General features: G+C 39.4%; 1 long non-coding RNA gene across 1 annotated transcript; it reads left to right on the top strand.

Annotated features, from left to right (window-relative positions):
* Positions 1-1,376: 1,376 nt before the first annotated feature.
* Positions 1,377-14,729, top strand: LOC123589968. The gene is made up of 3 exons (XR_006708536.1): positions 1,377-1,412; positions 4,099-4,186; positions 14,612-14,729. It is a non-coding gene; the product is annotated as an uncharacterized LOC123589968 (long non-coding RNA).
* The last annotated feature ends 708 nt before the right edge of the window (positions 14,730-15,437 follow it).

Genomic DNA, 15,437 nt, shown 5'->3' with positions numbered 1-15,437 from the left:
GGGAAAGAGCGGCGGGGCACCTGGGCGGCTCAGTCCATTAAGCGTCTGACTTTGGCTCAGATCATGATCTCATGGTTGGTGAGTTCAAGGCCTGCATCGGGCTCTCTACTGTCAGTGCAGAGCCCGCTTTGGATCCTCTGTCTCTTTTTCTCTCTGCCCCTCCCCTACTCACACCCTCTCTCTCTCTCTCTCTCTCTCTCTCTCTCTCTCTCAAAAATAAATAAACATTTAAAAAGAAAAAGTCCGGGGCGCCTGGGTGGCGCAGTCGGTTAAGCGTCCGACTTCAGCCAGGTCACGATCTCGCAGTCCGTGAGTTCGAGCCCCGCGTCGGGCTCTGGGCTGACGGCTCGGAGCCTGGAGCCTGTTTCCGATTCTGTGTCTCCCTCTCTCTCTGCCCCTCCCCCGTTCATGCTCTGTCTCTCTCTGTCCCAAAGATGAATAAACGTTGAAAAATAAATAAATAAATAAATTACTTTAAAAAAAATAAATAAATAAAATAAAAAGAAAAAGTCCTTTAACATTGAAGGGAATCACAGTTTTGTAGATTAAGCAAATGTATGGATAATTACACTTTTCCTCTTAGCGCTTGTCAAAATGATAATTAATTGACTTATTGTTTATCTCCCTCACCAGGGAATAGACCAGGGCTACCAGTTCAATGTTATTCCCAACACCTAATCCAATACTTGGCACATAAGAGGGGAAGAATGCATATTTGTTGAATCAATTACTGAATTATAGCTATAGAATAATATTCTAATAGTGACACATCCGAACTTCAGTGGAGGCGACTAGGATCTATTTAACTCTGAGTAGAAGGATCAGAGGTTTCATAAAAAAGACCACGTCCAAGCTGAGACTTTTAAGAATTGGTAGGAGATGGAGTGCCTGGGTGGCTCAAGTCGGTTAAGCATCCGACTTCAGCTCAGGTCATGATTTCATGGTTTGTGGGTTCGAGCCCCACATCGGGCTCTGCGCTGTCAGCCCAGAGCCTGTAGTCTGCTTCAGCTTTCTGTGTCTCCCTCTCTCTCTGCCCCTCCTGCTTGCACTCTCTCTCTCTCAAACATAAATAAGCATTACAAAAAATTTTAAGGATCAGTAGGAGTTGAAGAAAACAGGTTAAGTTGGATGCTGCTGCAGCGAAGTAAATAGAGGAGGTGTCAGGAGATAGAGCTGGGAAGAGCTTTTTTCTGTAAGCCGGCATTTCCAACAGTGTCTTCTGAGGACGCTGGTCTCGCCTGTTGTTCAGAGAAAACCATTTTTCATGTGCTGGTAAATGTTTAACAATTGGATCGCCTGAAAATATAAAAAGTCCTGATTTGTAACGCTGGCCAGGAATAGATGCAGAGCAGCACGCTACTTTGTAGAATTTCTACCATCCAGATGCAGGAGATACACGTGACTCCGAGAACGTCAGTAGGAGTAGCCTGTAGTGATTCTTTGGGAGGAAAGATAATTTTTCCCTCTACCTGCTGAATAATAAAACAGCAATAATAATAGAATTTACTATTTTCTATTACTTTTCTTTTTTCTTTAAAAAAAATTTTTTTAACGTTTATTTATTATTGACAGGGAGAGACAGAGCATGAGCAGGGGACGGGGAGACACAGAATCCGAAGCAGGCTCCAGGCTCCGAGTGTCAGCACAGAGCCCGACGCGGGGCTTGAACTCACGAACTGCGAGATCACGACCTGAGCCAAAATCGGAGGCTTAACTGACTGAGCCACCCAGGCGCCCCTCCTTTTTTCTTAATTCCTTACAAAAGTAGAGTATCTCCTGTGGAATGCCTGCTCCAAATCATACTGTATCTTTACAGATTTCTGCTTGAGTCACACTTTTTTCAAGAAGTTTATTATTTTTTAAAAAAGATTTCTTATCTTCCTCCTTTTTTTTAGTGTTTGTTTATTTTTGAGAGAGAGAGAGCAAGCAGGGGAGAGGCAGGGAGGGGTACAGAGGATCCGAAGCAGGCTGGGCACTGAGAGCAGAGAGCCCGATGTGGGCCTTGAACTCACCAACCACGAGATCATGACCTGAGCCAAAGACAGACGCTTAATGGACTGAGCCACCCAGGCACCGCTCAGGAAGCTTTTTTGTGTGTTTGTTTATTTTCAGAAAATTGTCTACTGGTTGGACTTATGCCTATTACCCTGATTTTCTATTTCAGTCTTTCCTATTTCTTATCCTATAATTTCTACTTGCTCAACAATTCATTTTTTTTTCTCCCTGTCATACCATTTCTATTGGAAAACTGTATCTCTAAACGCAAAATGCAGTTACAACATAAATTTGTGTCACCTCTACTCTAGATTGCAGTCTCATAGCAGACTCTGTGCCTTCCGTGTTTTTATATTCTAATAATGCCTGTACAGAATTCCATAAAGAGGTTTGCCCACAAAAATACTATATGCCTAACCTAAGAAACTGGTCATTACAGAGAAGAGGCAGCCCACACCTTTGGAATGCTCAGGTGTCATTTCCAGCTTGCACAAGTTTGTTCACCAGAGCCAGAAGCCAACATAACGGAAGATTTTGACAATTCCTCGGAAAATAGTTCTGAAGCTATATAAAGGTTAGCTAGAGCAGTGGGCTGGCTGTTGCCCTCTCATTTATTATCTGAACCTGGGACTCGCTGAATGTGTGCCAAAAGAACAAATAAAAGAAGCTTTGCTTTCCTGTTTACTGTTTAATGTCCTGCTCCCCTTCCCTATCTTTTCTCTTCTTCCTTCCTTTTCACTCGTCCTCTCCTTCCTACCTCTGCTCCTGTTACCCCCGCTTTCTTTTCGCTAATTTCAATGTGGCACTAAATAATTTTGTAATTCTAATCATACTCTAGGGATTATAGAAATAGAACCATCAACTTTAAAAATGCAAAGTGGAAAGGATTACAAAATAAGGCCAAATTATTATACTGTTTGCCGTGACTACTACTTTCTTACTGTTGGATTTCTTGATTTATTTCCTTAGAAACTTGAGAAACATGCCAAGTAGCTCTACAGCTCTTATTCTTACCCAAACTTTTAGAAGTGTAGACAATCTTCTACAATGCTACTGTGCTTTGTAATAAACAATACAGCCTGTTCATGTCCGTATGCTTTCATGTTGAATGTCTACTATGTATAGAATAGCTTTAAGAACTTTTCCTCCCAATATGGTAGTATAAAATTAGAGTATTTATTTTACTATCGAGTAAATTTATATATTAGCTCTAGAAGAAATTAGAGAAACCATATTGTTTAACTGCACCTACAATGTTTTTAATTTATTTATTTTTTTAATTTACATCCAAATTAGTTAGCATATAGTGCAACAATGATCTCAGGAGTATTTTCCTTAGTGCCCCTTACCCATTTAGCCCATTTCCCCCCCCACACACCCACTCCAGTAACCCTCTGTTTGTTCTCCATATTTATGAGTCTCTTCTGTTTTGTCCCCCTCCTTGTTTTTGTGTTATTTTTGTTTCCCTTCCTTTATATTCATCTGTTTTGTCTTTTAAAGTCCTCATATGAGTGAAGTCATATGATCTTTGTCTTTCTCTGACTGACTAATTTCACTTAGCATAATACCTTCCAGTTCCATCCACGTAGTTGCAAATGGCAAGATTTCATTCTTTTTGATTGCCGAGTAATACTCCATTGTATGTATATACCACATCTCCTTTATCCATTCATCCATCGATGGACATTTGGGCTTTTTCCATACTTTGGCTATTGTTGATAGTGCTGCTATAATCACTGGGGTGCATGTGTCCCTTAGAAACAGCACACCTAGGGGCGCCTGGGTGGCGCAGTCGGTTAGGCGTCCGACTTCAGCCAGGTCACGATCTCGCGGTCCGTGAGTTCGAGCCCCACATCAGGCTCTGGGCTGATGGCTCAGAGCCTGGAGCCTGTTTCCGATTCTGTGTCTCCCTCTCTCTCTGCCCCTCCCCCGTTCATGCTCTGTCTCTCTCTGTCCCAAAAATGAATAAACGTTGAAAAAAAAATTTTTAGAAAAAGAAACAGCACACCTATATCCCTTGGATAAATACCGAGTAGTGCAATTGCTAGGTCGTAGGGCAGTTCTATTTTTGGTTTTTTGAGGAACCTCCCTACTGTTTTCCAGAGTGGCTGCACCAGCTTGCATTCCCATAACTGCATCTACAATATTACAAAGAAGAAAAACTTAAATGCACATAAATGGCTTGCTGAAGGTAAGAAGTAGAAAGCAGTTACATTCTCTCATTAGAACTATGATATTGTTGGGGAATATAATTTAGTGCTTTTAAGGAATATTCCTTCTGTATTCCTTAAGAGATTCTTGTGATTTCTTCCCTTGACTTTAGGAGCTTTATTTCTTCACTTCACCCTTTTCTTTAAAAAAAAAAAAAAATTCCCCAAAAGAGGGGTGTCTGAGTGGCTCAGTTGGTTAAGTATCTGACTCATGATTTTGGCTCAGGGCATAATCTCATGGTTCGTGAGATAGAGCCTGGTGTCAGGCTCTGTTCTGACAGTGCAGAGCCTGCTTGGAATTCTCTCCCTCCCTCTCTCTGCCACTCCTCAGGTCACACTCTCTCTCTTTCAAAATAAATAAACATTAAAAAAATTTTTTTCTCCAAAAGAGAAGAAAACCCTTCCTGGCCTTGCATGGCTTACTGGAGGATAAGAGTTTGAGGTGACCTCAGGGGTGACTGGGGAAGGACAGAAAAGCTGGCATGTTCCAGGAGAGAGAATGAACTGCTGAGGAAATCACTTTAGAGTGACATGTCTTCTCAGTCCTCACCTCCCTTTTCTGCCATCTTTTCCTTCCTGCCTGTGGTCTTAAAGCCATTTGGCAGCCTCTTGCATGAGAAAGGGTTAAAGAATGTATTGCCATTCCTAGAGAATTTGCCATTTAAAAAATTTTTTTTCAACGTTTATTTATTTTTGGGACAGAGAGAGACAGAGCATGAACGGGGGAGGGGCAGAGAGAGAGGGAGACACAGAATCGGAAACAGGCTCCAGGCTCTGAGCCATCAGCCCAGAGCCCGACGCGGGGCTCGAACTCACGGACCACGAGATCGTGACCTGGCTGAAGTCGGACGCTTAACTGACTGCGCCATCCAGGCGCCCCGAGAATTTGCCATTTTAAAAGGTGGCACCTTGGGGCACCTGGGTGGCTCAGTCAGTTAAGCATTCGACTTCTCAGGTCATGATCTCACAGTTTGTAAGTTCCAGTCCCGCGTCGGGCTCAGTGCTCTCAGCTCGGAGCCTGGAGCCTGCTTCGGATTCTGTGTCTCCCTCTCTCTCTGCCCCTCCCCCACTCATGCTCTTTCTTTCTCAAAAATAAAATTAAAAATTAAATTAAATTAAATAAAAAGTGGCACCTTACTATTCCATTCCATCAGTGTTATGTAAGAACGGAAGACTGGTCAAAAATAAGCACTTAAATTGACATCACTCTTTCAAAATCCAAGATATTTCATTGAATGCACGATGGCTAGGAACGAATGTGGAGTCCCATACAAAATGCTTTTCTTTCTTTCTTTCTTTCTTTCTTTCTTTCTTTCTTTCTTTCTTTTTCTTTCTTATTTAGACAATCTGTTAATAAAGAGATCCAGAGAACAATTGTAGCTAGATGCTAGATTCTGACAGCAGAGGAAATGAACATGCCAGCAAAGCTGGGCCAGAAGGCCACAGGTGACAGAATGAGTGCATCCAAAAGACACCCCAAGTAAAAGGAATTCTATTTGCCCTGATTGTGTGATTGGCCTTGATTTTGTCCTCCAGCTGGCAAAATATGTTAAACAACTATTTATACACATTGGAAAAATGCAGGACAGGACACTGATCTTTGAGAAAGAGAGCAAAAGAGGTGAGCCCTGCAATTGTCTTTATCTTTTTTGCCTTTCTGGATTGCTCCACTGGAAGAGGCATCCAAGCAGAGGCAGTGGTTTCACAGATTCCACTGAGGAGACAGATTCAGAATTCAAACAGGTTGAGGGGCTTCCATTCCTCCGGCAGAGCACTCATGAAGAAGCAGACGAAGAGCTGTAGAGTCTCGTACACCAGCTCCTTTGAGTCTGCTGGGGATCCTAAGCTGGGCATAAATAGGGCGAAACTCCATGAGGCCAGGCAAAGAACTGCCAGGGAGCTGATAAATTTCTACAACTCACAGGACTGAGAGGCTTTCAAATTCCAAATAACTCGAGTAGAAAGCCTCCATTAAGGAGGACAATAAAGAAGAGAGAAGACACAAATTGCTAGTATCAGGAGTAAAACAGAAGTTATCACTCTAAATCCTATTAACAGGTGAAAAGCATTAAGAGAATATGAACAACGTGATGCCGATATATTTGGTAACTTTAAGTGAATGGACAAATTCTTTGAACAGACCACCATCAACCAAGAAAGGAAATAAAGCTGAAAAAGAGCAAAGACTTCTATTTGTGGTCTCAGAATTACAATTCAGGGAGCATAAGTCCTAGCAGAAACCAGAAAAGTATTCTGCCTGCGGGGTGAAAGCAAGGGGTTTTTATGAGAAAGAGGAAGGAGGGCAGTTATATGACTTGGATAAAAAAGAAAAAAAATTGCCAGTTTGTACTAAGAGGCTGAACTGCTTTTGGTTACACATTGATTGACTCTTCTCTTGGTCAATCAAATGAAACTATTCTGGTATGCATTAGTTAACTACTCTGTCTTCAGAACGTCCACAACCAACTGCCTTATGATCAGGATGCCGGCTGTCCTGTAGACAAATGTCCTATAGACAAATGCTTATAAAACAACTGCCTCTTTTGGCCCAGCCAAGGATTTTTTTGCCCAGTTCAAGTTCATTAGCCATCTGCTTTAGAAAGGAAAGTGGAGCTTTTCTCAAAATAGAGTCTCTCACGTCCAGAAGTTTTAAACAATTCCACGTGACCAAACTGACACTAGATGAAGGAGAAAATCTGAATAGCTGTGAAGCTACCTCATCTTGAGATGGCACTTTAGGCTTTCCATTCTTCCTGGTTCAGGATGTTACTTCTTTTTATTATTATTATTATTTTTTAAGTTTATTTATTTTGAGAGAGAGCAAGCATGAGAGGGGGAGGGGCAGAGAGAGGGAGAGAGAAAATCAGAAGCAGAGCTCGATGTGGGGCTCAATCTCATGAATCGTGAGATCATGACCTGAGCTGAAATCAAGAGTCTGCTGCTTGATCGACTGAGCCACTCAGGTCCCCCCCGGTTCAGGATATTTTGACTAAGGTAGCAGGGTGGCTTTCCTTAACAAAAGTCAATGTAAAGACCATAGCAATTTATGCAGAAATATATAAAACAGAGTCTCTAGACATGAAGACACCAAGGTAGAGAATGTGGAGAGATAATAATGCAAACAAAATCCTCTCAGAAATCCTTCAGTGAAGAGTCGAAGTGATACACAAAAGCTTGTGGGGGAGACTGAGGAATAACATTCAGAGAGAATAAAACTAGGACAGTGTGGTAGCTTGGAATCAAGCTAATAGAGGATACACTTGACGTTCAAGAGATGTTTCATTAAATAAGGATGGAGAAGAATCTGGTGAAAATGAGGTTCTGAGGACAAGTAAAGGGGTTACTTTTGAAAATAGAAGCAGGGTATTTTTTTTGTGACAACATTGAAGTGGATAGGAGGAAATAAGGTAAATTTTTCAGATAAGAGAAGAAGGAAGTCGATAAAATTTACTGCTAATAGCTTGAATCTTTTCAGTGAAATAGCCTCTGGATTTGAGTGTGGGATGTAGGATTCCACTTGAAGAATGTGGGAATTATTTAAGCTAGCTTCTCGGGTAAATAGAAGAAAAAGTTTGCTTATTAGTTCAAACCTAGTTGGGTTTACTCAGCATGCCCTTTGAATGAGTATAATCAGCAGTAGGGGGTATGAGAATAATGGAAACCATGGAATTAACCAAAGATAGGGGATTTTCCTGGCCCATGCAACAAAATGTTAGTGGAACAAAGGATTCTAAATTGATTTATGGACATCACTGAAACGACTTACCATAAAGTCTAGGCTAGGACAATAAATATGGCACTGAAATACAAAAGGGCACATAAGAGCTTAGAGAGGAAGTTCTCTGAGATGTAATACCTTGTTTCTGTGAGGCAAGATGTTCTGGTTTATTTTCTTGCTGTCATTTAATGTATGCTCCAACCGTATAATCTTGTTCTTTTAACTAAGAATTAGTATTCTTTACTTTAGAATATTCTGTTCCCACACTAAAATATTTAGTCATGCTTAATACCTTTAATAAAGGTAGCCAATTAAAATAAATAGCATCCCTCACTCTCAGATACTCCTTATTGTAAAGGTAAATTGTAAAGATACTTTATCTTAAAGGCTGAGCTTGATTTTTTCTTTAATGTTCTTAGTGGACAGTTTGTATAGAAAAGATCAATATTTCTCCTTAATGCATCTAGGACTTACTGTGATAGATATTAGAGAAACATGTTATATGATAAAAGGGTCTGCCAGCTGTTCAATCACTATTCAGCTTTCTCTTTACCAAGATTGATTATGTGGCTATAGCCATGTAATGTTTTTTATATCCCCTAGCAATCTGCGAAGTTGAATCATGTGAAACTGCTATTTTTTATAGGTCATAATGGTTGTATTCACAGTTTCATATGCTTCAACCTAATCTTTCAAATTTTATTTCTCTGACTTTGAAAATACTAGAATTAGAGGTAGAGTCTGGATATTAGTGAGTGAAGAATTACAGTTTGAATAGGCCGCAAAGCATTTTCGACATTAAACTTTTAATGATGGTACAATACTAGCGTTACTGACTTTAAAAGGAAATAGCACAACTAATTTCTTATAATTATAAATACATGGTTTTATAGACTATAAAAAATCCTCAGATTCTTGTAGTCACGCTCAGTCATAGGCTTCTCCTTGTCTTTTATTTCTAGTATGTTTTTTCCTCCTTAGGTCTCATATGCAATCTTATTTCACTTCATTTCTTCCCTACCAACTTCAAATTAATACTTGAAGCACTGGGTCAGCTTGCAAACTTAATGCAAATGTGTCATTTTATTATACATCTAGAAGAAAAAAATGGAGAGCCTCAGAGGTAGGCCCCCATCTCTCATTGCTTCCTCTGAACTCGACATGACAAGGACTCTCTTCTGCCCAGGTTTGTGAATCGACAGGATGTGTAAACGAATGGTTAAGTCCCCTGGTCGATAAGAGAATAGGATCGGACTTCAACCAGCACAGTTCTTGAAGTCAACAGTCCTGCATGGCACTACCCAGCTCTCTTCTGAGAGTATCACAGAATTGACATCAAGGTGTATGCTGGGCTGGGTTGTCATCTGGAGGTTCTGGGGAAAAATCTGCCTTCTAAGTTCCTTCTAAGTTCATTTTTGGTGTTGGCATAATTCAATTCCTTGCGGTTGTAGGACTGAGGTCCCTGACTCTTGCCAGGTGTTGGTCAAGGACTTCTCCGTGTCTTCAGAAACTGCCTGCATTTTTTGACACACGGTTCCTCTATCTTCGAGTCAGAAATAGAACATTGGAATCCTTGTGCTTCTTAAGTTTTTTTTTTCCATATTGAGAGAGAAAGGTGGGGGCAAGGGGCAGTGACAGGGGGAGAGAGAATCCTGAGGAGGCCCCTCATTGTCAGCAGAGAACCCAATGCGGGGCTTAAACCCATGAACAGTGTGATCATGACCTGAGCCAAAATCAAGAGTTGGACACTTAACTGACTGAGGCACTCAAGTGCCCCTCCTTTTTGTGCTTCTAATCTTTGACTTATTCCACTGACAACCTTTTTTTGCATATATAAAATTTAATGGTGAAAGCTGAAAGCCCTATCACACATTCCAAAGCCCAGAGTAAGTCATTTGAGATTACGTGTGGCTTCGATTGCTCTATTACTGTGGCGATTTGCAGTTTAAGTGTAGCTATTCCAATGTAATGATGCTGATGAATATACGAAAAACTCATCTAAATTGATATCTTCTAAAAAAATTGATGATATATGTTCTGATGTTTGTGTATAAACTTTTAGATGATTAAGATCAAATCCTTTGAAAAATGAATATTTTCTTCCTTTTTATCATATAACATGTTTTCCAATATCTTTCACAGTAAGTCCTAGATGCATTACAGAAGAAATATTGTCCTTTTCTATACAAATGATCTCATCTATTTTGACTTTGTTCTTATAACTAACTCATGCTTTCAGGAATCATTTATGCCAATGAAGTCAAAGACCATTTAAATTTCTTTTGGCGTATTTCCTATCAAATGTTGCCTTATGAATATGCAATTATATTTCCCTATTTCTGTTGTTAATTTTCTTACTTTTCTTTTTTAGGGCAAAATTTTTTCATGTTGAATAAAAATGCCAGGTTGAATTCAGCTAGTTTTACTGATAACCTTACGAGTGCTTAGTAACATATATTATCCCTTTCTATGGTAAAGTTGTTAGTTGGAAACATCAATTTTAAAATTAATAAGGTTTACCAATTTAATATTTTATTTTATTATTTTATTTTTAAGAGAGAGAGAGAGAGAGAGAGTGCAGGCAAGGGAGAGGGGAAGAAAGAGAGAGAGAGGGAGAAAATCTTAAGCAGGCTCTGCACTCAGCATGGAGCCCAATGTAGGGCTCAATCCCATGACTTTGGGATCATGACCTGAACCAAAATCAAGAGTCAATCACCCAACCGACCGAGCCACCCAAGCACCTGAACGTCTTATATTACTTGCTTCTGCATAGATAGACAAAAGAAGAAAAGATGTTAATTATCCACTTTTATTTTAGAAAAGGGATGAGTTCCTATGGGCACCTGGGTAGCTCGGTTGGTTAAGTTTCAGCTCAGGTCATGGTCTCATGGCTCATGAGTTCGAGCCCTGCATCAGGTTCTGCGTTGACAGTGCTGAGCCTACTTGAAATTCTGTCTTTCTCCCTCTCTTTCTGCTCCTTCCCCGCTCATGCTTGCCCTCTCTCAAACTAAATAAATAAACAAAAAAAAATAGAAAAAGGATGGGATAATGTCCCATCATTAGTTACCTTTACGAATTTGATTTGTACAACTGATATTTGTCACTTTGATTTGCCATGTATATAATTCAATCATCTGGATATTGTGCAAGCATCTCCAAAACCTGGCAAGAGAGCATGACTTTCCATTTCCAATATGTTAGCCAAGTCCCTGAATTAGTTTTGTTTAGAGAGATCTGTCTTTCTGAGACAACTCTGACTAAAATGAAACACTTTCTGGTGAGCAATTTTCCAAGCTTTAAGGCATCTGTGCACCCTGTTCGGTTCATCACAAACAGTGACTCCAAGGATTTGGCATTAGGGTAATGATTCTAAATCATGTACTAAAACATTTTTCCCCCCAAGCAGCCACAGAAATGGCAGTATCTCTGCAAATGAACATTTAGCTTTTCCCACCTGCCAAATGTATCAATGTTTACCTCTTTGAAAATGTAAGAATGTGTAGGTTAAGTAAATTTAAAATATTCTTTGTCTTGTAATGTCATTCACACGGCATTACGGAGGGTATTCTCTTCCAGGTGAAAGATGTTCTTGGGTTGTCTCTCACTATTTTCATGGCTACATGAAAAATCTCTCTCTGGTATTTACTGGATTTTCATCTTCCTGTGCCACTACCTGGATATTTGTTTCGTGTCTCAGTCTGAGGGATGTGGGATGAGTGTATGTGTGTGTTGGGGGGGGGGAGGCAGGTAAAAATTCTAGAAGCAATCTTGTTTTGTGAATTGTATGCAATTATCAAGTGTATTAGGCTAAGTATCTCTGAAATGTATGACAAGTTACAGTTTAAGTAGTAAATTGATTTTATTCCACTAATTTTCTTATGGAGCAGTTAAATGTCTATTTCTCAAGTTTTATATCATCATGCCATGGGAAATTGTGCTTCCATTTTCTGGTTGAAAACCAAGAAATACTCCAATCCACTTAATTAAGTCAGGTAATAATTGGAGAAGTGGAGATGTCCACCCCAATAAGGAATGGGGTGACCAAAAGTTGAGCAGATAGAGAACTAAAATGACTTTCCAGCTTTTCTGAGTCAGGTCTCTATGGTCTACTGTTATTACTTTGTCTGAAATGCAAATTCTCAGAATACCAGACACACCCATATTTCAATGAAAGTACAAAAACAAAATTGAAAGCCAACCACAGTTGAGTTTTTCATTGTCTGTCACGTTGAGTGGTCTTGTCCCTTCCCCCTTCCTTTCCATCCCACCTAACCTGAATAATCAAAAGCTGTCTCTGTTTAAGGGGGAAAAAATGTATGTACTAAAAGGTTAATTCACAAAAGGGGCTTTCTTATGTACATAAATACTCAGTTGACCATAAGCCCCCTCTTCTTGCTGATGGCTCTGAATATTACCAGATATTACTGATGTATTGTTTCTTGGTGGTACAGATGACCTTTACTGGGGAAAGTAATGCAGAGAAGGACTTTCATATCCAGCCTGTATTGCTGTTGGGCCTGTTTTCTCTTCTCACACAAGATTAAGGGGTAGGCTTACTTGAGAGTCTATGTTCTGGCAAGCCTTGCTGCTGAACTTGGCAGGAGCATTAAAATATCTTTATTAGAAACCATGAATCAAGTTCCATCACAGAACTCATAACCTTCTAGATCTGGCTGTCTTCTTTTGTCAAACCTCACAGAAAGGTGTGGTTTAAAATAAAGTTTATTTTAAGGTGCAAAGATCCAATGATGATGGTAAATTTTCTTCTATAGCATATACAGGAAGTCTTCATTTAAAGTAAAACACATCAACTTGTGATTTAAAAATATGCCACAGAATTTCCAAATATAATCCAGAGAATTTTGCCAGTGAAGAGCTGGGTTGTAAAGAAACTGGGATGGACTTTGAAGAGCGCCAGCATTTTCTTTGAGCCTGATGAAAATCCATTGGCTTTGGTTCTTTAAAGGTACATGTTAGAATAGTTATAATAGGAAATTCTGTTAGTACTTTCTTAGAACAAAGATTTGAAATTGCTCTCTCAAAATTGCTTTCAAGTTCTAGAAGTCTAGCTTGAAGTAGTCTAAACTCTCAGAAACCTACAAGACTTAAGCTGCCAGTCAGGCAGAGGCCCAGTTATCAAGGAAAGCTATAGACAATGAGAAGAGTTGTAAAATATTAGTAAAAGAATTTTTAGCATGTGTATAGTCTCTCATCAACCCAAATCTTGTTTTTCCAGCATGAACTGCAGGCCTAGATACCCATCACCAGTGACAGGTGACAAATGGGCCACACAGAATCTGTAGAACAGAATCTGTAGAATGGAATAGACTCTCTAGAATGGGCCACAGAGAATCCTAAGCACATCTTCAATCCTACGAATGGTAGTGAGAGGAAGAGGGCAGAAGAAGCCAGTCTCTCAATCAAGGTGAAAGGTGGGAAAAGTTAGAACAGCAGACTGTAGAGATTAATAAAGGTAATGAGGCAACTTCAAGAATTGTTTTGGTATGTACCATCATTCTGTACGAGTGACAGGGATAGACTACAATAAAAATTCTCAGTCAACTCTGTGAATCATAGAATTATCCAGACAAACAAGGCTTATTAGTAGTTTTAGGACTGTAAGTAGCCAAATCATTATCTATATATGCTACAGGTGTGGAAGTGAATGCTTCATAGACCTAATGCTTTGTATAAAGTAAAATTATTTTGTTTTATTGTTTATGAAAACACTGGTGAGTTAGACGCATTAGCTTTATATAAAAAATGCTATTTTTAATATTGTATGTGATTATTTCATAGAGAATAATCCTATGTGAGAATAGAGAAGGAAAGGCACTTGCTATTTCAGCTCCTATTACTAATTCTTTGATACTGTGATAACTGAGCCATGGATTTAGTGGGCTAAACAATTAATGTATATATATGTCATGTCCCTTTAAGTCTCCGATTACCCGAGAATGAATTGTTTTCAGCTGACTGAAAACACTGACCTGGGTTAGATCCTCTGACCTTCCCAGCGTCTACCTATCGCTCTTAATTGTTCAGAGGCACTATACCGGGATGGAACTCTGTTATTTTGGGAGGGCAAATTAGGAAATGGAACACCTTAGTTCTATCTGAGGGTACTCTACATGCTACCTGGCACATCTCACAGCCACAGGATGCTGTAAACACTCCTTGTTTATAAAGCCTTACAATACAAACTTGACTGAACGGCTGAGGAAAGAACACGCCACACGCCGGTGTTTTCCCCCTCAGTTGCCATCTGTAAAGAACATTTTGGCTTGGAAGGTTATCCTTCACTTCCTGTGTGTCTGAAGGCTCTGTTGAAAATAAAATGGAGTCTAAGCAAATTTTCAAAGATCTGGGAGGTGTTTGATGAAACTCTGAGTGTTTTTTTGTGTGTTTGTTTTTGTTTTTGTTTTTTTTTTGAGGTAATTGCTAAGCCCTTCCTCTCTGGTGCAGACTGCCCTTCACAGAAATCCCCATAAATTAAGTTTCTTTCCATGAGGTGGAGAGACGAGGAAAGAAAGCCTCTGTTTTAGTTTCCTCCATAGAATAACGCATATTTGCCTTATATCATGAGAGGCTGACAGGTTTAGACTCTGCTTCCAGATGTCCATATGGTTTAATGAAAAAAAAAAAAAAAGAATAATAGTACATGACATATTTTCTTTTTCTGCTCCAGAAAGAAACAGCTTCATGTCAAGGCAACTTGGAAGTTGGAAGTTGAAGGAAACTGTTATGTAAATAAAGAAGACTGATAAAACAGAAGAAAATGGGGCAAGTAAAGACACCTTGTTCAGGAAAAAAAAAAAAACCAAGAAGGCATACAATAAAAATTGCTTCTTTAAACAAAGACTGAAATGTTTCTATGATTTATCACAGGTTGAATTATATGTAGCTCTGGCTCCTGAGGTAATCTCAAATCCAACATATTTGCAAACAACCATGTCCTAGAGTCTTTGCTATACAATGCAACATGCTTAAAGCTAAAACTGAAATCCAAAAGAAACAGTATGAATAAGGAAGTTAAGATGATGAAGGCTTACCTAGGGGAGACATTCATCAACATCCAGACATGTGACTATTTGGTGCAAACTTGATTTATAGGTGTATAAAACTCCACAACCCCTAAAAATTAAAACTTTTATTTCCTACATAAAGTTTAGTAGCTTTAAGGCCTTTTGACTTTATCTTAAAAAAAATAGTAATTTTTATTTATTTTTTAGAGAGGGAACACACGCAGACAGAAAAGGGAGACAGAGAATCCGAAGCAGGCTCCGCTATGTCAGCGTAGAGCCCGACATGGGGCTAGAACTCACCAACCATGAGATCATGACCTGAGCTGAAGTTGGGTGCTCAACAGACTGAGCCACCCAGGCACCCCTTGACTTTATCTTTTAACAAAAGCATGTATAGTAGTTGATAGACTTTCTTGTTTGTTTTACAATATTTATCAAGGTTTCTAAATTTGTAAATATTTATATTTACTTTAAAAACAAAGAAAATTG

This window comes from Leopardus geoffroyi, chromosome B1 (assembly GCF_018350155.1).
Source record: "Leopardus geoffroyi isolate Oge1 chromosome B1, O.geoffroyi_Oge1_pat1.0, whole genome shotgun sequence".
Classification (NCBI taxonomy): domain Eukaryota; kingdom Metazoa; phylum Chordata; class Mammalia; order Carnivora; family Felidae; genus Leopardus; species Leopardus geoffroyi.
The sequence above is the reverse complement of the archived record's forward strand: the minus strand, read 5'-3'. Positions and strand labels throughout refer to the sequence as shown.